Below are 14,556 nucleotides of genomic sequence, written 5' to 3' on the forward strand. Positions count from 1 at the left end.
GATCTTTCAAAGCATGATTTAAATTTTAGAATACCTCAAAGATCTAAGAATTTGACCATTAATTTTTTTTAAATTTCTCCATTGCAAAGTAAGTAAATAATAAATAAAATCAAAAGACAGAATAGAAAACTTATTTGCAGCATATACAACAGACAAAAGCTAATTTCCATAACATAGTAAAGGTCCTACAATACACACATACACAAAAAAAAGACAACTAAAAGATAATAGAAAATCTAAGGTCATGAATAAAGGTCACAAACTAGTAAACATAAATGGCTTTTAAACATACTAGAATGTACTTAAACTTCTCATAATAAATAAATACAACATAAAACCAGACATTCCTTTTTCCTGCTTCATAAGAATTTTAAAAGTTTGATAGACATATGTATATATTCATATAGATATATGTACATATGTGTATGTATCTAAGCCTCTGCACCAGAATTAGTGAGCCCATGCTCTAGAGACAGCAAGCAGAAATTACTGAGCCCACATGCTCCAGAGCCCAGTTTTCCACACCAAGAGAAGCCCCCAATCACCGCAACTAGAGAAGGCTTGCATGCAGCAATGACGACATAGTGCAGCCTAAATTAATTAATTTTTTAAAATTATCTATTGTGCTTTATAAAATTTTAGCTTTTCTAAGTTTAAAAATTGAATCTGAGACTAGCTGGTATTTTAGTTGATTCCATTCAATTTGTGTGGACTGGATGAAAAATAAAGAAAACTAATAAAATATTAGACTATTTTGTGTATGTAATAAAAATACTAGGTTTTTAAAAAGAATTTAGAAGCCTGAGTAATTTTTTTCAGTCATTTCCAGGACTCTACAATTTGTAGGCACAGTCTTCTTACAATGCTAACAGTCTGTTTATTCAAGTCTACATTAAATGCTCAATCCCAGGGCCTCATATCAATGCAAGCACTACTGGAGCAAGTGACCAAGGGAGAGAGTGGTAAGACATTAACTGGGAGATAGACCCAGAGGTCAGGTCTTTTGGGGCCTTAGAGCCTACATAAAATATTTTGGACTTTATTCTAAGTGTACCATGCAATGATTGGAGGCTTTTATTTATAAGCATGTCATTTCTGATGTTGATCTGATATGAATTTTTAAATCACAGAAGTCTATAATAGTCATTTTCTGTCTATATGAGCCATGCCATGTAGGGCCACCCAAGACGGACAGGTCATGGTGGACAGTTCTGACAAAACGTGGTCCACTGCAGAAGGGAATGGCAAACCACTTCAGTATTCTTGCCTTGAGGACCCCATGAATACTATGAAAAGGCAAAAAGATAGGACACTGAAAGATGAACTTCCCAGGTCAGTTGGTGCCCAATATGCTACTGGAGATCAATGGAGAAATAACTCCAAAAAGAATGAAGAGATGGAGTCAAAGCAACAACACCACCCAGTTGTGGATATGACTGGTGATGGAAGTAAAGTCTGATGCTGTAAAGAGCAATATTGCATAGGAACCTGGAATGTTAGGTCCATGAATCAAGGCAAATTGGAAGTGGTCAAACAGGAGATGGCAAGAGTGAACAATGACATTTTAGGAATGAGTGAACTAAAGTGGACTGGAATGGGTGGATTTAACTCAGATGACCATTATATCTACTACTGTGGGCAAGAATACCTTAGAGGAAATGGAATAGCCATCATAGTCAACAAGAGTCCAAAATGCAGTACTTGGATGCAATCTCAAAAACGACAGAATGATCTCTATTCGTTTCTTAGGCAAACCATTCAATAACACAGTAATCCAAGTCTATACCCTGACCAGTAATGCTGAAGAAGCTGAATTTGAACAGTTCTATGAAGACCTACAAGACCTTCTAGAACTAACACCCAAAAAAGATATCCTCTTCATTATAGGGGACTGGAATGCAAAAGTAGGAAATCAAGAAATACCTGGAGTAACAGGCAAATTTGGCCTTGGAGTCCAGAATGAAGCAGGGCAGAGGCTAATAAAAGTTTTGCCAAGAGAATGCACTGGTCATAGCAAACACCCTCTTCCAATAACACAAGAGAAGACTCTACACATGGACATCACCAGATGACCAATACCGAAATCAGACTGATTATATTCTTTGCAGCCAAAGATGGAGAAGCTCTATACAATCAGCAAAAACAAGACTGGAAGCTGACTGTGGCTCAGATCATGAACTCCTTATTGCCAAATTCAGACTTAAATTGAAGAAAGTTTGGAAAATGACTAGACCATTCAGATATGACCTAAATCAAATCCTTTATGATTATACAATGGAAGTGACAAATAGATTGAAGGGATTAGATCTGATAGAGTGCCTGAAGAATCGTGACATTGTACAGGAGGCAGTGATCAAGACCATTCCCAAGAAAAAGAAATGCAAAAAGGCAAAATGGCTGTCTGAGGAGGCCTTACAAATAGCTGTGAAAGGAAGAGAAGTGAAAGGCAAAAGAGAAAAGGAAAGATACACCCATTTGAATGCAGAGTTCCAAAGAATAGCAAGGAGAGATAAGAAAGCCTTCCTCAGTGATCAATGCAAAGAAATAGAGGAAAACAACAGACTGGGAAAGACTAGAGATTTCTTCAGGAAAACTAGAGATACCAAGGCAACATTTCATGCAAAGATGGGCACAATAAAAGATAAAAATGATATGGACCTTGAAGAAGCAGAAGATATTAAGAGGTGGCAAGAATACACAGAAGAACTATCCAAAAAAGATCTTCGTGACCCAGATAATCATGATGGTGTGATCACTCACCTAGAACCAGACATTCTGGAATGCAAAGTCAAGTGGGCCTTAGGGAAGCAACACTATGAACAAAGCTAGTGGAGGTGATGGAATTCTAGTTAAGCTACTTCAAATCCTAAAAGATGATGTTGTGAAAGTGCTGCACTCAATATGCCAACAAATTTGGAAATCTCAGTAGTGGCCACAAGACTGGAAAAGGTCAGTTTTCATTCCAATCCCAAAGAAAGGCAATGCCGAAGAATGCTCAAACTACAGCACAATTGCACTCATCTCACACGCTAACAAAGCAATGCTCAAAATTCTCCAAGCAACGCTTCAACAGTACATGAACCGGGAACTTCCAGATGTTCAAGCTGGTTTTAGAAAAGGCAGAGGAACCAGAGATCAAATTGCCAACATCCACTGGATCATCTAAAAAGCAAGAGTTCTGGAAAAACATCTACTTCTGTTTTATTGACATGCCAAAGCCTTTGACTGTGTGGATCACAACAAACTGTGGAAAATTCTGAAAGAGATGGGAATACCAGGCCACCTTACTTGCCTCCTGAGAAATCTGCATGCAGGTCAAGAAGCAATGGTTAGAACTGGACATGGAACAACAGACTGCTTCCAAAAACGAAAAGGAGGACATCAAGGCTGTATATTGTCACCCTGCTTATTTAACTTACATGCAGAGTCAGTTCAGTTCAGTCACTCAGTTGTGTCCAACTCTTTGTGACCCCATGAATCGCAGCACGCCAGGCCTCCCTGTCCATCACCAACTCCCGGAGTTCACCCAAACTCATGTCCATTGAGTCGGTGATGCCATCCAGCTATCTCCTCCTCTGTTATCCCCTTCTCCTCCTGCCCCCAATCCTTCCCAGCATCAGGGTCTGTGACTTCAAAAAAGTTGGAAACCCATTTATCTCAAGGACTGCATCCTGTTGGCAGTAGGATTATTAATTTACATTACATATTTCTCCTTCCATTCCCTTGGGCTTTCTGTGTTTGTTCTCTCATTTTTTCATCTCTCAGTACTTTGTCTTTTCAACATTTATCTCCAAAGCTTAAAGTTTCCATGCCATGCTGTTACTGAAAATTTGTTTAGTATTACTCCTAATTATTATTACCACCATGAACACAGAGGCAGGCAGAATCAGCTTCCAGAAGCTCAAGGAAAATTTTATCTACTATAATTTTTTTAAAAGATAGATGCAGACACAACTTTGATGTTATAATTACTTCTTTTGGGTTTCCAGCTATTTTTAAAACAACTTTACACCATTTCGTGCTTGTGTGAAACCTCAAGGATAATGTTCAAGAGTTCCTCCAATTATTTTTCCAAAGCATAAGGCCTACATCTTAATTGTTTTAATTAGCAAACCTATGAAAATTAATTAAAATTGGCATCATACTTCCAAAATTACATACCATTGAGTACTGAACATAAAACTCTTAATTGAAACACTGAAAAGCTTGAAACCAACTTGTTTTAATTGTCTAATATGTTTGCTTGAGAAATAAAATTATGAGAACAGTGAGTAAAAAGATGATGCCTTTTTCAGGGAGCCTACAGGACCTTCTGAATGAGTGCTTCAAAAAGTAGTAATGATGATGATGTGGCCAGTTTCTTTTTCATTCTCCCAACCTACAGATTTTGCTTCAGTAGAGGTGCCCACCCTGATGAGGGGGAAGCAATTCAGTTGCAGTGAGTCCCTGACAGCTTTGCATGGAGATGAAATGTGAGGGGCAGCCTAAGGAAGTGGCATCAACTAGGGTCCAGGCAGAGCAAGGAAGGGAAAAGAAAGAGATGCAAATTGTCAGGCTGTCAGGAGTAAACTGTTGTTCCTATCAAGTGTCAGGAGCTGGGTTAGAAGCTTTCTCAGAGGCTATTTTTTTTTTTCCTGAAAAAGAACAGGCCAAATTGTGTTTTTATTAACCTCATTTTACAGCTAATGAAATCAGATTAAAAGGGATTAAGTAACCTGTGAAAGCCATACAGAACGCACATGGCAGGACATGTTCTCGTCACCATTTGCTCCTTCTCCCTTGGTGGATCATGTCTCCCCTTCAAGCTCTAATCCAAATTCCACCCCTGCTATGACCACTTCAAGGAGGGAGGCAGTTCATGCATGAAAAATCCACAGCTAACATCATACTCAACAGTGAAAAGCTGAAAGCATTCCTTCTAAGATCAGGAACAAAACAAAGATGTCCACTCTCGCTACTTTTATTCTACATGGTTTTGGAAGTCCTAGCCACAGCAATCAGAGAAGAAAAGGAAATAAGAAAATAAAAGGAATTCAAATAGGAAAGGAAGAAGTAAAACTGTCATTGTGTGTAGATGACATGATACTATACATAGAAAATCTAACAATGCTATCAGAAAACTATTAGAACACATCAGTGAATTCAGTAAAGAGGCAGGATACAAAGTCAATTTACAAAAATCTGTTTAATGTCTATACACTAATAATGCACCATCAGAAAGAGAAATTAAGGAAGCAATCCACATACTGTTACATCAAAAAGAAGAAAATATCTAGGAATAAACCTACCCAAGAAAGCAAAAGAACTGTACTCCAAAAACTATTAGATGCTAATGAAAGAAATTAAAGATGACACAAACAGATGGAAAGATATACCACTCATCTGGGATTGGAAGAATCAATATTTTAAAATGATCATACTACCCATAGCAATCTACAGATTCAAAGCAATCCCTATCAAGTTACCAATGACATTTTTCACAGAACTGGAACAAAAATGTTTAAATCTGCATAAAACACAAAAGACCCCCAGCATCCAAAACAATTCTGAGAAAGAATAGAGCTGGGAGAATCAAGCTCCCTGACTTTAGACAATACTACAAATCTACAGTAATGAAAACAGTAAGATCCTGGCACAAAAACAGACACTAGATCAATGGAACGGAACAGAAAGCTCAGAAATAGGTGGGACTGTAAACTGATATAGCCACTATGGAAAACAGTATGGAGGTTCCTTAAGAAACTAAAAATAGAACTACTATATGACCCAGCAATCCCACTACTGAGCCTATACCCAGAGAAAACCATAATTCAAAAACATACATGCACTGCAATGTTCACAGCAGCACTATTTACAATAGCCAGGACATAGAACCTACCTAAATGTCCATCAACAGAGGAACAGATAATGAAGGTGTGGTACGTATATACAAGGGTATATTATGTATATGCATGTCAGTCACTCAGTTGTGTCCAACTTTTTGTGACCCCATGGACTGTAGCCTGCCATGCTCCTCTGACCATGGAATTTTCCAGACAAGAACACTGGAGTGGGCAGCCATTCTCTTCTCCAGGGGAATCTTCCTGACCTAGGGATCAAACCCAGGTATCCTGCATTGCAGGCAGATTCTTCACTGTCTTTGCCACCAGGGAAGCCCAAGGGAATATTACTCAACCATAAAAAGGAACAAAATTGTACCATTTGTAGAGATGTGGATGGATCTAGAGTATCATACAGAGTGAAATAAATCAGAAAGAGAAAAACAAATATTGTATATTAATACAGATAGGTGGAATATAAAAAAAAAAAGGTCAGATGATCCTATGTGCAAAGCTGAAACAGAGACACAGACGTAGAGAACAAATGTATGGATACCAAGGGGGAGAGGGAGCAAGAGGAACTGGAGACTGGGATTGACACATATACACTATTGATAACTATGTATAAAATAGATAACTAAGGAGAAATACTGTATAGCACAGGGAACTCTACTTAATGCAGTTTGGTGACCTGAATAGAAAGGAAGTCCAAAAGGGAGGGGGATATACATATAAGTATGGCTGATTCATTTTGCTATACAATAGAAATGAACACGGGCTTCCCTGGTGGCTCAGATGGTAAAGAATCTGCCTGCAATGCAGGAGACCAAGGCTTGATCCCTGGGTCACGAAGATCCCCTGGAGTAGGAAATGGCAACCCACTCCAGTATTCTTGCCTGGAGAATTCCAGGGACAGAGGAGCCTGGCAGGCTACAGACCACGGGGTCGCAAAGGGTGGGCAACTAACACTTTCACTTTTCAGAAACTAACACAACATTGTAAAGCAACTATATTCCAATTAAAATTAATTTAAAAAAAGAAAGCTCAGAAATAAACCCATACACTTACAGTCAATTAACCTATGACAAAAAAGGCAAGCATGCACAATGCAGAAAAGACTCTCTCTTCAATAAGTCGCATTGGGAGAACTGGACAGCTACATGTAAAAGAATTAAATTAGAACATTCTCTAACACTATATACAAAAATAAACTCAAGATGTATTAAAAACCCAAATGTAAGGCCAGATACTATAAAACCCCTAGAGGAAATCATAGGCAGAACACTTTGACATAAATTGCAGCAGTATTTTTTTGGATCCATTTCCTACAGTAATAAAAACAAAAGCAAAAATAAATGAATAGGACCTAATTAATCTTAGCTTTTGCACAGCAAAGGAAATCATAAACAAAACAAAAATCTATGGAATGGGAGAAAATATTTGCAAATTATGTAACAGATAAGGGATTAATTTCCAAAAACACAAACAGCTTATATAGCTTGATATTAAAAAAAAAACCTAAAACAAAAGCAACTCAATAGAAAAATGAGCAGAAGACCTAAATAAACATTTACCCAAAGAAGACAGACAGATGGTCATCAGGCACATGAAATGACACTTCACATCACCAATTATTAGAGAAATGCAAATTAAAATGAGGTATCACCTCACACTGGTCAGAATGGCCATCATCATGAAGTGTACAAATAATAAATGCTAGAGAGGGTGTAGAGAAAAAAAACATTCCTACACGTTGGTGGCAATGTAAACCCGTGCAGCCACTATGGAGAACAGTATAGAGGTTCCTTTAGAAACTAAAAATATAGAGTTACCATAGGATTCATCAATCTCGTTCCTCAGTGTAAATCCAGAAAAGATGAAAACTCTCATTCAAAAAGGTACATGCACCCTGTGCTCAGAGCAGCATTATTTCCAACAGCAGGAAGCAACCTAGATGCCCATCAACAGATGGATGGATAGAGAAGATGTGATATATATGTGGATTACTATTCAGCCATAAAAAAGAATGAAATCATACCATTTACAGCAACACAGATGGACATACAGATTATCATGCTTCATGAAGTCAAAGACAAACATTATATCACTTACATGTGGAATCTAAAAAAATGATACAAATGAACTTGCATACAAAACAGAAATAGACTCACAGATAAAGAATACAAGTTTATGGTTTACCAAAGGGGAGAAAGGGGGAGGGATAAATTAGGAATTTGGGATTAGCAGATACACACAACTATATATAAAATAAATAAACAACAAGGACTTACTGCATAGCACAGGGAACTGTATTCAATATCTTGTAATAACCAATAAAGTGATGGCATCACCAACTCGATGGACATGAGTTTGAGCAAGCTCCGAGAGTTGATGATGCACAGGAAAGCCTGGTGTGCTGCAGTCCATGGGGTCGCAAAGAGTTGGACATGACTGAGTGACTGAACAAATAACCTATAATGGAAAAGAATATGAAAAAGTAAATATATGTTTATATATCTGAATCACTTTACTGTACACCTGAAACATTATAAATCAAGTAGACCTCAATAAAAATAATAATATATAACGGATTCAATTTCTCTGCATCTAAATAAAATAAAAATTGGTGATCTGCATAGAATAAACTAAAACTGCTTTGAAAAGAAAACATTTTCTTAAGAGTTAATGCTTATCTATGCAACTTGGATGATTCCTCAAACATATTTTCAATAATCACTCACTATTCCTGTATTTTCCCTAGTATCGCTTTTATTCAAGAAGTACAAATACATCTTTCCACATTCTTCTCATCTTATTTGATGTTTCAGAAGTAAGCACTTCCTCCTGTTATGTATGTGTTATGTAGTTTATTTGTAATAAATCTCTCTCATTGCACGCAAAGACACTCAAAATAAAGAAAATGGCAATATTTGCACTTTGCCCATATGGTTTGGAAAGTTTCCTCGCCATATCAGTTTTCATACTTATTATTCCTCAAACATCATGGATGCATATTCTTGGATTTTTCTCTGGATTCTCCAGAGATCTAATAGTACATTTAGAACACTTTTCACCACAAGCATGTGCATCTGTACCATGTATGCTGCAGTAATAGATTTTCATCAGTGATACAAGATCATATTTATAATTTGATTTTGGAGTTCTTAAAACCTCTCCATGGAACCCTTGGTTCCAGAAAACAGTATGAAAACCACAGTAATAGGAAATGGATAGTCATTGAAGGTGAGAGACACAAACAGATCTGCATTTTAGAATAACATCTCTGGTCATAAAATGGAGGATGGTTAAAGAGGGAATATATTACTAGAACCTGAGAGATCTGGTTAGAAGCTTATTGTAAGATACAATGGAGGGCTGAAATTTAAATTAAGAATCAGAAAAGTTACAATATTTGAAAAGTAAAATTTTAAAAATTAGACAATTATCAGTTACCAGAATTGAGAAATAAGAGATCATTGATAGCTTCTTGCTTTGGAGTCCACCATAATTAAGTGTGGTAAAGACAGACAGGATGTTGAAGACAGAGGAACATGTTTTCGTTGGTTCACAGTGAAGCAAATAAAGAATCTGACTGATTTAAAATACTGTGCAGCTGAGGTACTAAATGTTCAGTGGATAGCTAAATACAGATCTAGAATTCAAGAGAAAGACTAGGGCTGCCTTTGAATTTGATAGCCAGTTTGATAAAGCCATGGGAGTGATGGCCAAGGAGAAAGTGTAAACTGAGTTGAGAAGATGGTTAAGGGCCAATTTTGGGGACCGTGGACCATTATGGAGAGTGTGGGGAAAGAGCTACTGAAAAGTCAAGTTACTCTAAGTCAAAGCAGGCAAGAGTTAACATTATAGAAGTATGCAAACTAGACAGGTGGAAGTAAGGAGAAAGCCAGTGCTAAGCCTCTGAGAAATGCATTTTTTTCCTCAATCCTTTTTTTCCTCTTCTAAATCTCTGTGCACCTTTACCCTCTGCCATCTCTTATTCAAAAAAGAAAAAAAGAAATTAAAGCCTTGGAGAATGATTTTACTCCTGCTTCAAAACGAAGCTTGGTGCCATCAGGTATGACCTATTTCACATTCTTTACCTTCACAAACCATTTTTCCATATAAATCCTTCTATCTTTCTTTTCTTTTTCCACTCCTAAGGCAACTCTGAGTCCTTTTACTTCTTTTCTACTCCTCACTTTATTCTTTGTTCTCATGATAGATCCTCTTTCCCACTTCAACAGTCTCCGGAAGGCTTCTTCCTTTAGTTCTGAAAATATGAAAACTTCTTTCCTAACACTGGCTTCTTTGAGCCTGCTGCTCCCAATAACTGCCCTCTTTCCTCCTTTCCCAACAAGTCTTGAAAAAATATTTTTTATACCTACTGCACCTCATTCTTCTCCTCCCATTCTCTTCTGAATCTCCACAGTCTGACTTTTCCTCCACTCCAATATTAAATTCCTTGGTCAAAGTTTAGCAATGACTTTCTTCCACCTAACTCTTTTGTCCTTTTCTTAGAAGAACCTAATCATTGCCTGCCTCATTTGACATTGCTGATTGGTCAGCGTGTCTTTGAAGCCACTGGGGTGTCCATGGTCTCTCTTCTAGCACTTTTTCTTCCTCTTCCTAACTCAAATTGTGGGTATTCCCTGAGTTGCAAACCTTGTAGTTATTTTCTCACTGTACATGCTACGTTCCTTCAGACCATTCATCTATAATGCTAGTTTACACTGCCATTTCTATTCCAGTGGCTCTCAAGTCTATAACTCCTGTCTTGATAGAATGATTATGTTGGTACTCCCATTTCTCTCAAGTCACCTATGAATTAAAAGTGAAGACAGTAGGCTGAAGACAGAGGATGCAGCTGGTTGAGGGCAATACTTTGAGAATCACTGGTTTAGAACAATGATTCTCAAAATTTGGCTTCACATTAGAACCACCAGTATAGCTTTTTAAAAACTCTGAATGCCCAATTCTTTCAACCATCACTCACGTGCTTTCCAGAGTCCAACCCACCTGAGCTAATATGACCTGTCAATCTCTGATTTGAAGTATCCTTCTCAAAACTTAGGACTCAGAAATAAGTATGACCCTCCAGAGGTTCACCCTGTGTAAGCAGGATACAGGAAGGCTGCTCCTTGCTGGCGTTGAGGCACCACCTGGTACCTGTCAGCAAGCTGAGGCTCACCACTGTAAACCAGTTCCCTGTTTCCCTTATTCCACTAATGATGCTCAGGAACCAAAAAGAAGAAAGAAAAGAGTTAGTCGCTCAGTCCTGTCCAACTCTTTTTGACCCCATGGACTGTAGCCCACCAGGCTCCTATGTCCATGGAATTCTCCAGGCAGGAATACTGGAGTGGGTAGCCATTCCCTTCTCCAGGGGATCTTCCTGACCTAGGGATCAAACCCAGGTCTCCTGTATTGCAGGCAGATTCTTTAACCACCAAACCTATGTTGTATCACATAATTCTACTCTTCTTGATTCACTATATATTCATACATATACATATATATATATATATACACAAAAAGAGAGAGAGAGAGAAGTATTATAGATTATAAAACCAAGGTGTATGTAACATGGCAAAAGCAGAGTCACAGGTTATTCCAACAGTGATGCTGTGGGTTAAGATGGAAGATCAGATCATCTTGAAAGCAGTTTTATTAATGCTTGCGTGACCTGCTATAGATCTAGACTAGTATATAGGTCTTTGGAGAGCAAGTGTAAAGATATAAAAGTGACATTTCATGAATTTTATCTGGGATATTTTGAATAATAATATCACTGCTATAGCAAGTACAGCAAAGGTAACAGGGAAGATAAATTGTTTTGGGTTTTTTTTTGATAAATTGTTTTTTTAAGTAAACAAAACTTATTTAGTGTTGTCAATATGCCAGTATCATGTGACAGTATCTAATGCTGTTATATACATGTATTTATATAATATGTGGGGTTCCTAGGTGGTGCAGTGGTCAAGAATTCACCTGCCAATGCAGGAGACACAAGAAACAAAATAGTTCAATCTCTGGGTCAGGAAGATCTCCTGGAAAAGGAAATGGCAACCCGCTCCAGTATTCTTGCCTGGAAAATACTATGGACAGAGCAGCCTAACATTGAGAGAGAAAAAGTTGCAAACACTATCAAGTCATTCTAGACAATAAAACTATAGTTCAGTTTATGTTGTGACATTCAATAAAACAAATTTTATGGATTTAGGACATCAAGGGAAATAGTGAGAAGTCATGTTTCTTGTCTGTTTGGGTGTGTTTTTTCACTTTTAAACAAGATCTTAGAGAGGGGTGGGAGTAGAATAAGAGAGTAAATCAGTTCAATCTTTCATAGTGTATTTACATCACCAAAAATAGTAATAATGACTTTAATTGTACAGGGATAGAAAAAAATGCTTGAATACCCTTCTTTGACAAGATTCAGGACTTTGATGTGAGAAAAAAATACACATTTACAGTAAGTTTAGATTTGGTGGTGGAATTTAAACCTTATGGCCATCAACATATCATAATGAATGTGACACTTGCATAATAGCACTTGTTTGAGCACTTTTAGAAAGAGCAGGGGAGTCTTTGCAGTGCAGTAGTTTAAATTTTTAAGGATGTTTTCTTTTCAATGAGAAATAACACCTACACAAAATAAGTTGAAGATTCATGTTCAGAATCTATGTTGTCAGTCTGATGTTCAGGAATGGTTATGGAAGGAAAGAGAATCTCAAGGTCACTGGGAATGATCTTTAGAGTATTCTTATAGGGCTTATCTGTGCTCACATGCCTAATTTTTTTCCAAGTGCAAAGAATGGCCACTTGCTTGAGACAGGCCCAGTGCCATCCTTTATTCAAGTTCCTTTATACTCCTCTTTTTAAAGAAGCTGTCAAGTTCTTTTCTTTGCAGCTGACAGAAAAGGCCAAATCTGTGGTACAGGAAAGGAGGTGCAAAAAGAAACTTTTTTGTGTTGATGTTTTACTAAGTGAGCTAAGGAGAATTTTAGAATCATGTAATTTACTCTGGAGGCATTTACTGTACATAGCTATAGTGATGGTAATTTCTTTCATTGTTGAAGTGAAAAGATAACCATCAATCAGTTGTCAATTGGTCAATTGCAGAAGTGATGAAAAGAAACTGGTAGGAACAATCACTTCTGTGGCTACCTAGACCATTTGCAGGCTTAAGAAAAGTGTGGGAACTGGATTGCATCTTAAAAAGGGATTGGACCAGATTTCTAAAAGGTTAATAGGCATAACTTCCTTGCATAGAATGGCTTTGCAGTTAAACATGATCAGGAAATGCATTTAAAAACAATGAAAAATTTAAATGACATGGGGTCAAAAAAGTTTTAAAAATGTATTAAACTAGATATTAGGAAAGTAAGCCCCCAAATTTTGGAGTTCAGTGTGTTCTTATGGAGGAAATAAATATAGTATATTAATAATCTAACACAAATAATTTAGAACAAATTAATGAAAATTCTTTTGTACTCAGCCCTTAGCATCAATATGGGTACTTTGAAATGACCTTTCTAGGTATTTATCATAAGAAATTGAAAGTCCAAGTTAATTTTAAATGCTGTTATTAAGCAAATTTCTACAAATACTTTAATTTTTTAAACCTATGGAAGCTCATATAAAGGTTAAGATAAATTAAAAAATCATTAACTTGCATAAAAGGCAAGGGGCACTTTGGGATTTAGTGTTACAAGCAATAGTTCATTTTAATTTATCCTATTTACCTAAGAATAGCAATGTTACTGATTTATTCTGAAAGAGTTTCCCCCACACACACAGCGATTTTTTTTTTTTTACTGTGGTAGGTAATAAAAAGGATTACAGGCCCCCAGAAGGATGAGATATCATCAGTTTGTAATCCAGCCCATGGTTTCCTAGATACCGTATTGTCTATTCTGTTCCGCTATGTGAAAAATGTTGAATATCAACAATGGGTTTCAGTGCTGTATTGTTGAGTTTTGTATGAACTAATCTAGCTTCACTAAGAAAGAAAAAAAAAGAAAGAAAAGAAAAGAAAGAAAGAAGAAAAAAAGAGGAAAAAAAAAAGAACCACAGCTTTGGACAAAAGTCTATAGCCAGTGCATTTGAAACTCCCCTTGCACAAGGGCTGACTGTAGCTGGGGAAAGACAGTTTACTCATTTGCTCTCTCCTTTCAGTCAGCTGGCCCTCTTCTCAGGTGTAGATCACCTATTATCGTTCCACCTGTTTTGATTCTCTGATGAGGCAAGTCCCAGGACTTATCAGCAGGGATAGGCCTCATTGACAAGACAGCTCTGTTCAGTATGTGGAAGGTAAGCCATTTGCGCAACTTCTCTGCTGTGGTGTGCTGGCCTAGCTCTAGAACTTTTGCAGCATATCACTTATTTTTAACTTTCACTTTTTTCTTCTCTTTTCTTCTTTTGGAGAAAGAAAGCCTGACAGGTTTCTCCGGGAAAGTGACCATCCATGGAATGAATGAAATGTTCCCTTTCTATTCCAGTAAGTAATTGACTTGTAACTAAAAATTGAACTGGCTGCTATGTCAACTGCAATGTGAGCTGCTGCTGGCACAGGTGTTGCTTACTCTTTAGCCTGGAAAAAAAAGGGGCTTAACCTGTGATTAAATTTCAAGTCAATTGACCTCAACAAGATAGTACATAATTCTCACTTGCCTACTGAATGGCCTGAGTCTCATTTTGACCCTGATTCTGGCACCTGCTTTTTTAATGTTTGGTGTAGCTA

At 37.2% G+C, this 14,556-nt stretch overlaps 1 protein-coding gene and 1 long non-coding RNA gene across 4 annotated transcripts in view; one reads left to right on the forward strand and one right to left on the reverse strand.

The window, feature by feature from the left end:
* LOC145538674 (uncharacterized) overlaps positions 1–14,556 on the forward strand; it is a 736,734-nt gene that overhangs the window by 586,316 nt on the left and 135,862 nt on the right. Inside the window, exons 2-3 of one of the 2 annotated variants that reach the window (XM_081571098.1) lie at positions 13,992–14,126; positions 14,245–14,313. The gene's annotated coding sequence lies outside the window, so the exon portion shown is untranslated. The remainder of the gene's footprint in view (positions 1–13,991; positions 14,127–14,244; positions 14,314–14,556) is intronic. The other variant, XR_014077160.1, reaches the window with a different exon arrangement.
* The window catches only part of LOC145538675 (uncharacterized), a 183,973-nt gene that overhangs the window by 80,520 nt on the left and 88,897 nt on the right, over positions 1–14,556 (reverse strand). The window contains exons 3-4 of one of the 2 annotated variants that reach the window (XR_014077171.1): positions 8,111–8,291; positions 6,946–7,769 (exon numbers count right to left, since the gene is read on the reverse strand). This is a non-coding gene — a long non-coding RNA (uncharacterized LOC145538675). Of the gene's footprint in view, positions 1–6,945; positions 7,770–8,110; positions 8,292–14,556 lie in introns of those variants that run through there. The other variant, XR_014077170.1, reaches the window with a different exon arrangement.

The sequence above is a fragment of the Giraffa tippelskirchi genome, chromosome 2 (genome assembly GCF_054371585.1).
Source record: "Giraffa tippelskirchi isolate mGirTip1 chromosome 2, T2T-mGirTip1v1.2.pri, whole genome shotgun sequence".
Taxonomy (NCBI): domain Eukaryota; kingdom Metazoa; phylum Chordata; class Mammalia; order Artiodactyla; family Giraffidae; genus Giraffa; species Giraffa tippelskirchi.